The sequence below is a fragment of the Sus scrofa genome, chromosome 13, assembly GCF_000003025.6.
Source record: "Sus scrofa isolate TJ Tabasco breed Duroc chromosome 13, Sscrofa11.1, whole genome shotgun sequence".
NCBI classification, from domain to species: domain Eukaryota; kingdom Metazoa; phylum Chordata; class Mammalia; order Artiodactyla; family Suidae; genus Sus; species Sus scrofa.
Genome location: NC_010455.5, coordinates 115,479,818 through 115,493,426, shown reverse-complemented (window position 1 = coordinate 115,493,426; position 13,609 = coordinate 115,479,818). Strand labels below are relative to the sequence as shown.

General features: G+C 40.6%; 1 protein-coding gene and 1 long non-coding RNA gene across 18 annotated transcripts in view; one reads left to right on the top strand and one right to left on the bottom strand.

Annotated features, from left to right (window-relative positions):
• The window catches only part of LOC106505748, an 842,810-nt gene extending 836,945 nt beyond the window's left edge, over positions 1-5,865 (bottom strand). Inside the window, exon 1 of one of the 2 annotated variants that reach the window (XR_002338112.1) lies at positions 5,758-5,865. This is a non-coding gene — a long non-coding RNA (uncharacterized LOC106505748). The remainder of the gene's footprint in view (positions 1-5,757) is intronic. The other variant, XR_002338115.1, reaches the window with a different exon arrangement.
• The window catches only part of TBL1XR1 (transducin beta like 1 X-linked receptor 1), a 175,785-nt gene continuing 167,374 nt past the window's right edge, over positions 5,199-13,609 (top strand). For 6 of the 16 annotated variants that reach the window (XM_021071207.1, XM_021071210.1, XM_021071199.1 and 3 more), the window contains exon 1: positions 6,130-6,291. The gene's annotated coding sequence lies outside the window, so the exon portion shown is untranslated. Of the gene's footprint in view, positions 5,480-6,129; positions 6,292-6,311; positions 9,436-13,609 lie in introns of those variants that run through there. The other 10 variants (XM_021071211.1, XM_021071201.1, XM_021071196.1 and 7 more) reach the window with 9 other exon arrangements.

The following is a 13,609-nucleotide window of genomic DNA, read 5'->3' as shown; positions in this document are numbered from 1 at the left end:
ATAGCACCCTTGTATTGGTCTCAGTTCTTTTATACTTGATATTCCCTCTGCTTGAAATATTCCTTCTTCCAAAATTTGCCCATTCATCCTGCCACTTCATTTTCCTGCTGTGGGTCACTTTAGCTGAGCAGCCTCTTCTAAAAGCCCTATTTAAAATAATATACATGCCCAAACTCTCCCCACCTTATTTCACTTAAGCTTGGCACCTGTCATTTACCTGACTTGCTAGCAGCTTGGTATGGTCATATGCCCAAATTCTGGCCAATTGAATATGAGTGGAAGTGTTAAGTAAACTACCAGTTCAAGTCCTGAAAGAGAAGACCTAAGTCCTCTATTTCACCTCCTTTCTGGCCCAGTGGCTGGAACCTGAATGTGATGGCAGGAGCTAGAAAAGCATCTTAGACCACCATGTATAAGTTACGCATTGAGCTGCTAGAACAATCTGTGTCCTTGATCCCTTATCAGTTCTGGAATGCTTACAAATTTGAATGGCCATGTAAGAGAATAACTTTTACATTGTTTAAGGCTTTTTTTTTTTTTTTTTAAATATTGTCTTCTTTTCAGAAATCAAACTTTAGCCTAATACATACATATTTTTTGAAAGTCCATCTGCCCTCCCAACCCCCAGGGACAATACATTTAAGGATTGACCTGGAATGTAGATTCTGTGAGAGTAGGGGCTTGATTTGGTTTACTGTATACAGCTTCTTTTTTTTTTCTTTTTGTCTTTTTATGGCCACATCCATGGCATATGGAAGTTCCCAGTCTAGGGGTCCAATCAGAGGGGCAGCTGCCTGCCTACATCACAGCCACAGCAGCAGGGGATCCAAGCTGTGTCTGTGGCCTATATCACAGCTTACCGCTGCTCATGGCAACGTGGGATCCTTAATCCACTGAGCGCCAGGGATTGAACTCACATCCTCAGGGGTACTAATTGGGTTCATTACTGCTGAGCCATGATGGGAACTCCTTTAAACAGCTTCTTGAATGGTGCCTGGCACACTAAGCTTTCAATAAATGTTTGTTGAATGAATGAATAGCAAAATCATCAACATAGTGCGAAGCCTTGAACACTGCTCTGAGGAAGCACATGGCTGATCAGTATAAGTAAGTGATTGGTACAGCAATGTGCTCTGTGTGTGGTTGGTTTTCTATTCTGACTAATCACAAAGGCAGGATACAACCTGCTATTTTCATTATCTGAGAGGCATAATACTTGTAAGATGGTTGTGTGTTGCTTTTGTAATTTAAATGAAGACTCACAAGTAAAGTTCATTGTTGTAATGAAATCAGGTCACAGAGTCATGGAAAACTGTGGCAAGGTTCACACTTATGAGGAAAGGTCACACATCACATGCTAAGCACAGATGGAGAAAAGGAGCTTGTGTGCTGAGCTCTGGAGATGTGTGGCTAAGATGTGCATCTGTGTGGATGGCAAAAACTGATAGCTGGAAAAACTACAGACAAAGAATTGCACAAATTAAGTCAAAATGAAACAGAAACATATCACAGGGTACTAGCAAGATGCTTGGGGGTAAATGCTGCAGACATAAAGCCACTGAATTCCTGGGTGAGTAAGAATACAAAAAAGAGTTACGGTGCCAGGATAATATTTTTGGTATCAAAATATATTTTTCATGCTATTACATTTGTTTTGAATATTTTAATTACATAGATCAGCTAATGTAAACATCTTAAAACATGGTGGCTTTAAAAATACAGTAATAAGATCCTGTTGGTCTGGAATTAAACCACCTTAATTTAAAAATGTCCTATTTCCTGAATGATGAAAGTTGTAAAGGTGTAGGCTATCTTGCCATACCACACCCCCAAGTGTAATATTGCTGAAATATTTAAAACAAGTTAAGATTTGTTTAGTCATTTTATAATACACATATAAATTCTGCTAACAGTTACTGATATGAAGTTTTTGTTGAGTAATTAGCTAGAAAGTTGAAGAGAAATTTCTTAATGATGTGCCTCTTTGCTTTAAAATTTTTCAGTAAGAGAGTAATTTCTCCTTTCTAGAAACATTTATATTCAAATGTTTTATATTCAAAGAATAAGGACAGCTTTTAGATTAGGACAAAGTACTACAAACTAGTAACAATAGTTACTTCTTTGTCCTTACCTCATTCTTGTGTCTAACTATTGCTCGCATTTTGGTGAGACCTCTGATCTGGTATACTGTATGACTAGAGGGTAGGGTAACGATACATGTGACCTTTGTATGGCAGCTCATTTATCTGAGTATTTCATGTTGAAGCCACAAGGTCGGATAGGTTCTGGAATATAGAAATGGAAGTGATCAAAATATGGCCTTCTTTAAAACTCCTTTGCTGTACTTTACTGGAAGAAGTTTATGGCACAGGTGCCCACTTTTGATGACTTTTTTTTTTTTCTTTTTTTGGTCTTTTTGTCTTTTCTAGGGCCTCACCCGTGGCAAATGGAGGTTCCCAGGCTAGGGGTCCAATCGGAGCTGTAGCAGCCAGCCTACGCCAGAACCACATCTGCGATCTATACCACAGCTCACCACAACGCTGGATCCTTAACCCACTGAGCAAGGCCAGGGATTGAACCTGCAAGCTCATGGTTCCTAGTTGGATTCGTTAACCACTGAGCCACCATGGGAACTCCTGATGACTCTTATCATGATATGCAAATCAAGTCATTTATGCACAGAAATACCTTATAAATTACAAGGAGGTAAACAAATTCATGCATTATTATTATAATTGCGATAATAACAATTTAGGAATTTCTGTTATGAAAGAAGGCAGCATGGAGTAGGGTATAAGAATTTCAGACTAGAAGCCCTGGGCCCTATGAACTGGAGAGAGGATGGGCTCTCCTTTGGGAAGGGAAGGAATAAGGTCATTTTGAGGGAAACTAAGTCTGGGGCCCCAGATTTGGAGATTACCATATTAAGAATCAGTGTAGTTGGTAAATCCTCACACCCTGGATGAGTGGTTTGATTTTATAGTGTTTGCTGCCTGGACAGGACCCACCATGGTGACACAGTGTTAATCTTTAAAAATGAGCTAAGCCAATACATTTGTTTCATTGTGTGGCTCAGATAATGAACCTTAGTTTTACTGAGATAGCTTACTAATTGAAGAGGATTATGCTTAGTGACTTACATATGTAATTAATCAGTGCTTAAATATATTGAAGGAAGATACAATGTTTTATTGGTTCTGGAAAGTCTTTGAAAAGGTGCTAGTTCTGCAGTAAATAAGCCTGAGCTTTAGAATCTTACTGAAAGGTAAGACTCACCCTCTTTGTGCTGTTTCCCTGAACACTCAACAGTGTTTTGGAAACCTGCAGTTATCTAAATTCCCATCAGGTGACATTGTTTAATCTGACATTCCCTCTTTCAAATATGAAAACAGCTCTAAGGACAAACCACCAAGATGCTTTGAACTCTCTTTCTGGTGCTTGGGAGGAGGTTTCCAATCTCACTCCCTTTCCTCTGATGATTTTCCTTGCCACCCCACCATCCCAATACATGGCTTGAAAGGGCCTCTGGCTTCTCCCCACCCTCTTTCAAGGGCTCATCAAAAAAAAAAAAAAAAAAAAAAAAAAAAAAAAAAAAAAAAAAAAAAAAAAAAAGGGCTCATCAGGGGCAGGAGCCTTTGACTTTGCTCAAAAAAAAAACACCTGTCTCATCACTGAGCTTATTAGGCCACCCAGAGTCCAGATGTGTAAAAGTTACTTGGAATGAACTTTTTTTTTAAGTATGAAAATTTAGGTCTCTGATACTGAGAGAAAAAGACTATTGCTTTAAAATAATGACTACACCAATTTCCAAATATTGTGATTAAAGTACGAAAACAGAACACCTCACCTAAAAAGGCTGTGAAAATGTTATTTTACTTTAAAGACAGGAATAACCGAAAGTAACAATAAAAAGGTTTCTTCTAGGCCTAATCTTAAGAGTAAGCTGCTTGTTATACACTAGGCTCATACAAAGGTCTTAGAAGACCCCAAGCCCTGATTTTGAGGACTTTAGAAAGATAAACGCATTTGTTTAAAAAAAAAAATGTGGCTTGCTTCCCTTTTTTTAAATAACCCCTTGCATTCCCTTTCTCATATTGTCACATCATCACTCATCTAAGTTACACTGTATAAACCGCCTTGATATGCTACACACATGCAAAAGTACACAAAGTGGATAAACTTGTACTGCCGATGCTGCCTTAGAAGTATGTATTTAGTAAACATTTAGTTACATTATTTTATTTTTGTGAAAAGCGAATTGATCGACCAAACCTTTCAAACAGACCCACCAGACGATAAATACCACCATATGTTTAATTCACTGTACATTTGGGCATAAACACTTCAATTACAGCTTTGTGTTTAGTATCAAAACCCTTTTCTTGTGTGCGTGTTTTCTGTACAGTTCCTGTGCTCTGGATTACATTTTGAGAATCGCTTATTACAGATAAAGCACCTTTCCAGGTACGCTTCCGAGAAACATATGTATTTATGCACACAAAGGTGCGTGCAGATCTTCTCACAAACACATGTCCATATGATGCCTGCGCCGTACTCTCCGCACACGCTCCCTGCGTGCGTTATGGCCCACCTGCCGCACCGCGCCGTCCGGGTGCCCGGGGGCCACGCCGGCCTACCCAGGAAAGTTTACCAGCAATGCCCCCCTCGCGACGGCGCGAGCATCCCCGCCCCCACAGGGCCTTGAGCCGCGCGGCCAACACCCAGGCCTCTCCGCACCCGGCCGCGCGCCGCGGTGGGGGCGGGGCGGTCCGGGCCCGGTGGCGCCTCGGGGCGCCTGCGGGTCTTTCTTTCTTTTTAAAAGGCTGCGCCGAACCCGCCCAGCCCCCCCAGCGCCACCGCCCCGGGCGGGCGGGGAGAGGAGCGGGGCCAGCAGAGGCCCCCCTAGCCGCGCCGCCACCGCCTCCCCGCGTCCGCGGCGCCCCTCCCCCGCCGGCCCCTCCCCGCGCGCCCGCCCGGCGCAGGCCGCTCGGGTTTGTTTTGCTGCGCGGCCGCCGCCGCCGCCGCCGCCGCCGCCGCCGCGGGCCTCGCGAGCTCATTTGTGCCTGGCTGGTCCCCATTCCTCTCTCCCCAGTGTTGAGTGTCTGAGCCGTTGGCTGCTCCGAACCGTTTGGCTCTTTCCCTTAGTAACAGCTTTTACCTTCTGCCTCAATTCCTCTCCCCGCTCGCGCCCTTCCCCCGCGCGCCGCCTCCCCCCGCCGCCGGCCGCGTGCGCCCCCGCCCCTCCCCCCGCGGCGGGAGCACCTCCGCTCGCCACCTGGGGACCCGCGCCGCGCTCCCCGCCCCCGCCCGCCCGGCGCCCATCCCCCGCGCCCTCCGCTTGCCGGGGTTATAATTGCCTCTCACCCCCCGGAGGGGTTATTTTGGGGGTGGTTGGAGGCGGCGGCGGCGGCGACGAGGGGAATTTCCTTGTGCCTCCATTCCCGGGAGGGGGGAGCGCGTCGGAGGCCACCGTTTCCAGGTAAGCGCCGGGGGCCGGACCCCGGGGTGGGGGCTGCGGGCCGGGGCGGGGGGCGCGGGCGGAGGTAGTTCGGGGGCGCCGGCCGGCGGGGGGATGGGCTCAAGTGGAACGTGCATTTTCAACTTGGCCCTTCGGGGAGCTGGGGGTTTGGTGGGGGAGGGAGAGAAAGGAAAGGCATTTAGGGTGCCCCATCCCCCCTTTTAGCTCTCTCAGGCTTCTTTGAAATGCTCACGTGCCTGCCCACCCCCTACCCTTTCCTGGTCCCGGGGGATCCTCACCCTTATTATGCTGTTGTCCCCGAAAATGTGCACCTCGGCCTTCTCCCCATCTTCCACCCTTCATCCGTTTACACCCCCTTTGTGTGTGAGTGTGTGTGTGTGTGTGTGTGTGTGTGTGTGTGTGTTGTATAGGGGGAGGCTTTCAGGAAGGAATGTGCAGCAAATTGAATCAAGGAGCCATCATGAGGCCGACTCCTTTATAGCCTATTTTTAGCAGGGGAGAGGGATCTCTACTGTGCGTGTTATTTTGTTAAACCTTAGGCAGCAATGGAAATCCGCTCCCCTCCCCCGGCGCGGCCCGGGCCCAGGCGCGGCGACCCCGGCCGGCGTGCGGGGGGCTGCGGGTGGCTGTTAGGGCCGTGCGTCCCGGGCGGGGGCGCGGGCGGGGGAGGGGCGCGCGGCGGCGGGGCCGCACTCCTGGACGTGTTTGTTTGTAACTTAGTGCTTTTTATCGTCTGGAGAAGATATTTGATAGAGCCACTTTGAAGTTGGGTTCAGAAGTGTAGAATTGGCAAAGTTATTGCCAGCTTCCTGGTAAGTTTTGGGTGGCTCAGAGTCACATTATTTTCTGACAGTGTAAAGGCCACGTTGTGAGGGTGGTTTCTTGGTAACTTCCTCTTTGCAACCGATGTCATTTTTTGAACAGAAACAGACTTTTATTTAAGTGAAATATTAATCTGAAATGGCAGTTCAAGGGAAGCCATGCATGTGTTAACGTGTTCAGTATTTTTGGAAGTTCCTAATTTGCTCAAACAGGCATCACTTTGCAGTGGCAACCGAGAATAAATTTAGGTTTGTGAAAATGGTGTTTCACGTGAAATTTTGGTTGTAATGGCTCTTAAAAAACCCTCCCGTTTTTAGGTTATCTAATAACATTGTCGAAAATAATTTGGTGATTAAAATTTACAAAAGTGTTGGAACCTAGTTTAAAACTTGCTCTTTCTCAGTGTCCGGAGTTTACTTAAAACCGTGTACTGTGCAGGCACCAAGGTGAAGAGTTTTAGTACATATGTGATTTTACAGTTGACTGAGGGAAGTTGACTATTGGCTTTCTTGTTTTCCAAACAAGACCCTTATGCTAATCTAAACAAGCTTGTTAATAAAATATGGTGGGTGAAATGATGGGTTATTTTTAGTCGGAATGGTTTGATTTCCCCTCCCCCATATAATCACCCCCCCTTCCCCCGTTTTTCTTAAAGACTCCTTTATCGGATATAAGGCCCTGGTGGTGTTTTCATTTACTTACCTAAAGAAATTGTAATATATATCTTGGTTACACATTGGAAGTACAATGGGTGACTTTTTTGTTTTCCCAATGTGGTTTATTTTCATTTTTGTTAAATAAGATCCATGTTGCTTGGTGTATTTTTGTAATCTTGACTTACTGGGACTGTATGTTCTCACCATTTATAACAAGTTTATAGTCTAGGGAAATAGGGCAGCTTTGTCTCCATGAAAACAGTGTGTAGGGTTGTATCGTGGGAGTTCATGGCAAGCAAGTTTCGGAAATTATCATTGAGCACGTTCTAGAAATAGTTAGCATTTACCTGTGGAGGAGGGGCAGCAGAAGGAGAATAGGCCTGAGAGTGGTTAGGCTCGTGATTCCTGTTTATACTTTTTGCTCTTAAATCAGGTTTTTCTGCTTCTTTGGAATATGATGTTTTGTCCATTTCTGCTGTCATGTACTGTGTGATATATGTAATCATAACCATTAAGTCCATACATAGATAATTACTATTTTTTGCCATTTGAGTAGTTAAAATCAGACCTAGAGGACAAAATACTAAGCTGTGTGGGGGATGAAAATAGTATGCACATTGAAAAAAGTTTTTTTTTTTTTTTATTGTTAAGGAACTTAATTAAGGGACTTACTAATGGCATAAAAATTGTTTCATAGCTCATCACCAGTTTATGATTTTTCTTCCAGCATATATCAACTTTGGTTATTAATATGGGAGACACCCTTGGTAAATGGAATGGCCCCTTTTGAAGGTTGTATTTTTTAATTGGTTGCTTCAAAGAAGTGTTAAATATTTAATAACTTTTACGTATTCTCAACATCTCAATATCAAATTAAGATTTGTCATGATTACTGTGATACATTCCTACCAAGAGATCACTGCTTCCTCTGTACTGGGGGCCTATCAAGCAGATGGGGTAGAAGCTTAACACACAGGGGTTACTGGTAAATAGAAATATGACTGATGGACCTTTTGAATGGCAACCTGTTGAATGAATAATCGGTTTTTATATGGCAGTGAAATATAAGTACCACTTTATCAAATAAGTAGCTGACAGGACTCCTCCTCCAATTTACTCCAGCAATTATTACTACAAAGAATTTTTGACTTGATGCATTTTGATGAAGTTAGTATAAATAATTTGTTGGGTTTGTTCAGTTTCTGTGTTATTTATATAAAAAGAATTGAGAAGAATGTGACTAGTAAGGAAGTCAGAGGAGAGGACGGCAAAAATATTGGCACTGTCTGGGACTTTGTATTTTTCTAGTACATAGAATTTGACTCATTTCATAAATGACATTTAAAGTATAAGTCAATGAAATGCAAAAGAAGAAAGCAGCTAACATTGAGACAGTTATAAATATACATAGTATTGAAGGGCTAAGGACCCCCCCCCCGGGGGGGGGGTGCTGTGTAGTAGAGAAATGGTAGTTCACTGATTTGGAGACCACCATGGCCCTATCTCCTGCTCTATCACCAACAGATACTTGAAGTTAAAAAAGAGAACAGAACAGAACAACCTGTGAAGGAGGTCATGCTGGAGAGGTTTGCTATTCACTGCCTCTGGAAATGGACTCCCTAAGAGTACAATTAATTGCCATGTTAACAGAGTCCAAGGAAAGGATTCTGCTTCAGCTCAGCTGTAAGAAAGGTGTGAGGTGCTTTCTATGTCATTTTTACCTCAGGCTAATCCTATGAAGTGGGTAGTATTGGGCTCTTTTTGTGGATTATTGAAACAGCAAGGTGCAGGTAAGTTAATTCATTTGTCCAAGGCCACAAAATGATCAAAGGAGCACTAGGATTCAAACCTAGGTGTGTCTGAGCCGTAGTCCATGTTTTTAGATGACTGAACTGGGCCAAAATTTCTCAGCTGTTTTGTCAGTCTTGTCTACAGTTATCCTTGCAAAAACTAGTGTTTTTTATTCAAATTTATAATTTTGTAGTTAGGGTCTCTACCAACTGGGTCAAATGATTGCATGGATAAATGAAATTTATATATGGGGCTCAAATGGCATTGGCTTAACTCTAGAACTGCTTAATAAGATGCAATCTTCTGGTCAACTGCTGTATTTCCTACATTAAGATTGACAGCAGTGCTGTAGCCTTTCCACATACTGTCAGCAGAAATAAGATGTGGTTCCATACGTACAATTAAGGAAAAGCAAATAAAAGTTCCTGAAAACTTGTAGGAGAAAACTCATAAAAGTCTTCTTGTGCAGCGTATCGATTCTGTCAGGGGTTCTTGAAGAGAACTGCTTGGTTTCAAACTTGGGCTCTGTCCCTTACTAGTTTTGTCACTCAAGGGGAGTAACACCCGCTGTGTCTCAGTTTCCTGCTCTGTGTAAAGGGACAGTCAACTTCTAGAGTTGAGAGGAATAAGAGAACTGTGTATGTAAATTGCTGAGAACAGAAGCTGACAAACAAGCATCATGGAAATGTAAGTTTGGAATGTTGATAAATTGGGTTGAAATTTGCTTTTTTGTATTACATTTTGTTTGTTATTTAAGTAGGGGCATAGTGTCAAAGAAGGTATTTGGCAGTTTTATTTCCTGAATTCTTAGGCAAAATAGTTGATACATGATCAGCATAATTTATTTACTTTTGAAGTGGTGATTGAAGGCTTACTTGAAACATTAGATTGGATTTTAATACTAAGTGGGAACATTACCAAGTTGGTGTAAGTACAGTAGTGGGTCTTTTCTGTGCCTTTGTTGCTATTCTGTCACTTGAGCTTGGACTTTTAAAATCTGAACCATTTGAAACATTTTCGAACTCTTTAAATAAAGAGATTTTATTTTTCTAGGCTGGGTCTGGCAGTACTTAGGATTTGCTTTTTAAATTGGAGTGATTAAGTAGGTTATTGTTTTCTCCTTCCTCATCCTTTCATCTGTGTTCTTGTTCTATATTTTCAGCTGCTGTCAAGACAGTTTTGCTTGGAGGTTCTTTCTGTTCCTCAGATATCTGTGAGCCTTGTCTTATTTTTCCTTCCCTTTTTTTTTTTTTTTTTTACCATTCTTAATTCAGCAGTAATGTTAACTACTACTAGAGTTCACTGTGTCAGGCCCATGATTGAGTACTTGTGGCAGTCCGATTATCTGGTATTCTGATGAATGATGAGGAAACCAAAGCTCAGATAGTAAGGGGTGTAGGGATGGATTTAGGCCTAGTGTGTCTGCCTTCTAGGCCAGTGTTCTTAACTAGCAGTCTTTTCCCAGTGAGTGAAGGAAGGCATTAAGGACTCGTTTGAGTTTTCTGGGTTATTGCATTACTTTCTAGTAGATTGCCCTGAGCATCCTTTCTTCTCTAACTAGTAACAGTATAATTTATTTAAAATATTGGTTTCATCATGTTAGTTCCCCTGTCTGAGAACCCATAATGGCTTCCCTTTCCCAACTGGATGTAGCTATTATGCTTTAAATCTGGCTTTTAAGGCTCCATAATACCTATTCAACTTTATTTCCCACTCTTCTCCAACTGGGATTCTTGCCTGCCTATCAAATACTGTAGTTTTGCCACACTCATTACTCCTCTGCTTTTGCACATGCTGTTCCTTCCCTTTGTCCATTTTATAGCCTAGTTTCTATCCTACTTCTTTCATGAAGTTTTTCTGAACATCCTGACTCAGGATATTTCTTCTCTGAGATTCATTGCGTTTAATGAATGCACAGATTCTGTAATTATTTATTAAGTATACGTCACATTGTCTAAACTACATGTTAAGTTTCTTGAAGGAAAGGCCCATTTTCCTTAAAGTATTTCACAGAATTCTTAACTTTTATATTATACTATCTTTATGATAAAATGGATTGTTTCTTTGAGGGCTCATGCTAAAATGAGAGTAGTGACAGTCCTCTTTCACTCTTGATGTGGAAGAAGCTTCTTTTTGAATTAGGCCTTCAGAGTTTAGTTGTACTATAGCCACATTTAACTGTTTGAATTTCGATGCTGCCACTGTTGACAAGGACGGAAAAAAAATCTAGTCAACATTTAGAGTGAAGTGAAAATGCTTAGTTTTATCTTCTTAATATTTCACCACAGTCCTGGTGAACAACGTAGTCCAGTTAGAAGTCATGTCTTGTGTTTATTTATGTGTTGTTATGAAACTTAAGATTCTGGATTTTATTTTTTTAATCCTCACGCTTTTTTGCTCATTATTTTCTCAGTAGTATGTCTAAATAAGATTGTTTTTAGCTCTCAGCTCTGACCGCATTGGAGTCCATTTGAGCCATTGCTATGAATATATTAAACATACATCTATCACACAGAATAATAAGTGGGTTTAGTCTACCAGAAGAGTGTCCTGTAGCCATCACTCTTCAGTATGTTTTTATGGTAAAGATGTGGCAGATTAGTTTCCAACAACTTGGGCAATTTATTCTAAAGGTAACTAATTTGGTATTATGTCCTTGAAATTTTTAATATTCAGAGTTTTAAAAGGTTTTTAGTATCAAACAAAGTGCGTTGGATGTTTCCCTGCTTGTAAGCTCTTAGATTCTTAACTCAGAAGTAATACAGTTGAACTATGAGGACCATGCTGAACGACCAAAAATTTTAGTTAAACTTAAAAAGAGTGTCCAGATTAATAAACGTATTTATGTAAAATGAACGGGGAAGGATAGGTATTGAATGTTTAAACCAAGGAGTTTGCCACCTGTTATCCTCTTTATAGAAAATTTCAGGAGATAGAATTTAAAAAAACAGAACATGGGTCAGAGATAGTCATCCCAGTATTTTAATAGAATAATTTGTCTTTATTTTCCTCTTTATAGATATTGAATGTTTAAACCAAGGAGTCTGCCACCTGTTTTCCTCTTTATCTATTGAAAATTTCAGGAGATAGAATTAAAAAAAAACAGAACAAGGGTCAGAGATGGTCATCCCAGTATCTTAATAGAATAATTCTTCTTTATATGAAATTGTATTTTGGATGTGCAAACTTTTTTTTTCCAACAAAGGAGATATTTTAAATTTTTAATTACTTTATAACAAAAAGTAAAGAATTTTTACTTTTTAAGAACTAGATATGAATCTACATCTTTATTTTCATTTTGTCTGAGATCAAAGTTGGTACCAGTGCGTGTGTGTGTTCTTTCTTTCTCTATTTCTCATAGTGTCCTTTTTAGCACACTGAATGATAGGCATTGTAACTTGGTTATTAAGTGGATGTTTGTGTTTTTGTTCTTACTGCTTATCTACTTGAATGGTGCGTTGCATTTTAACATCAATTCAGTATTAAGCAAATCAATTTTTGCCATTTTTCACAAAGCCATAGTTAACATTGGTCATTCATTTGGCATGTAGAAATGTGTGGGAGTTTCAGATAAAATGCTACCTAAAGTTTGTTCTTTCATTCTACCAATACTTATACAGTCAATTCCTGTGTAAAAATTCTGAGGTTTGTTATCTAATTTTTTTTTTTGAGAAATCTATGGAATATTTGCTTAGAGTTTTTAAAGAATGAAAATCTATAGCCTTACACAGACTAATAGGGAAATTTTGACATTAGTGTAAGAAATCACCTTGCCAGAGAAGTTCTTAATAGTATATTTTGGTGGTTACTTCAACTACTAGTAGAATACAATTTATGGGTTAGGGAGAGGTATTTTATGCTTTCTCCTTAATTTGAACAGACTAATTGGATAGAGCATATACTAATTTTGTTCCATTTCTGTTTTGGCGCTATCAGATGTCATTAACTGACAGTGTAAAGCATTTGGGTCATCTACTTTGGGTTTCTGAAATAAGGTAATGGGAATAGATAATGAATTTCCTTAATACCTTTTTTTTCTTTTTCTGTATAATTATTCTTTTATGGGATAGGATTTATCATTCCTCTGTGAATTTTTAGATGCTGTTTGTAGCCGTAGCTATGCCTTTGGACACCTTTTTATTTTAAAATGTAGTATGCTATATACTTAAAGAATTTTCAACCACTAAAGTGATGGATTTTCTCTAAATCACCTTTATCTGTCTTCCTTAGTAAACGGTATACATTTGTGAGATCCTATCCTGGGATTAGGAGTGCAGTTTTACTGTATCAGGGAAATAGTTTTCCTATTCTTCTGCAAGAACTTATAGACCCTCAGGGGGATTGCTTATTTGACCTTGGATTTCCTTATGTCCTGCTAGCAGAAGTCACCAGTTTTAACTACTGAGGGAGATGTTTTGTGTGAATTGTTTCTTTACAGATTTGTTTAGCTTTGATGTTTATGATTTCCTTGTTAGTGTTTATGGGATCTTGTCAGAAATACATTTAAATGAAAAATGTTGAGGCAGAAGATATTGTATAGTCTTCTGCCATTTTAGTTTAAAAAGAGGGAGAGGAAAGGACACACAGGATGTGTGTGTATGCTCAGATGACTCCAGGAAGATAACACAGCAGACTAGTAACAGTGCTTTTGGGGAGTTGAGGTGGGGAGATCATGTGGTCTGGTGTGGGATAAATTTATTTCGTGGGTGATCTTTTGAACTGTGTGAATCTTACTATGTTAGTATTACTATTTCAAAAAAAGTAACAATTATGAAAAAAGCAAGACATTCAGTTAAGAATTCTTAATCTTTCTTTTTTTTTTTTTTTTAGGACCACACCCGTGGCATGTGGAGGTTCTCAG